This window comes from Sinocyclocheilus grahami, unplaced genomic scaffold (genome assembly GCF_001515645.1).
Source record: "Sinocyclocheilus grahami isolate Dianchi unplaced genomic scaffold, SAMN03320097.WGS_v1.1 scaffold290.1, whole genome shotgun sequence".
In the NCBI taxonomy this organism is placed as follows: Eukaryota; Metazoa; Chordata; class Actinopteri; order Cypriniformes; family Cyprinidae; genus Sinocyclocheilus; species Sinocyclocheilus grahami.
The window spans coordinates 1055022-1055292 of record NW_015505469.1 but is presented as its reverse complement, the minus strand read 5'-3'; positions in this window follow the sequence as shown (position 1 = coordinate 1055292).

The window sequence follows — 271 nt, the reverse complement described above, 5'->3', positions numbered from 1 at the left end:
TGTTTATGGCGGATAGACGACAAGGTACAGAGCCCAAAAGAGAATGGGCACATTCGATTGCCCTCTCATGAAAATAAAACGCTCCTGTAGGCTATTTTTAATCATTATTTTGTTTTCATTTTGGCAGAGGCTACTTACACTAACTCCGCCTACCAACGTGTGGTAGTGTTACACAAGACTGCAAAAAGCCTACACATTACTGTCAGCCGCAGTGGCGCAGATGGTGGAGCGCAAAACAGTTGTTTTTGACGCGAAGGACCCGAGTTCGATT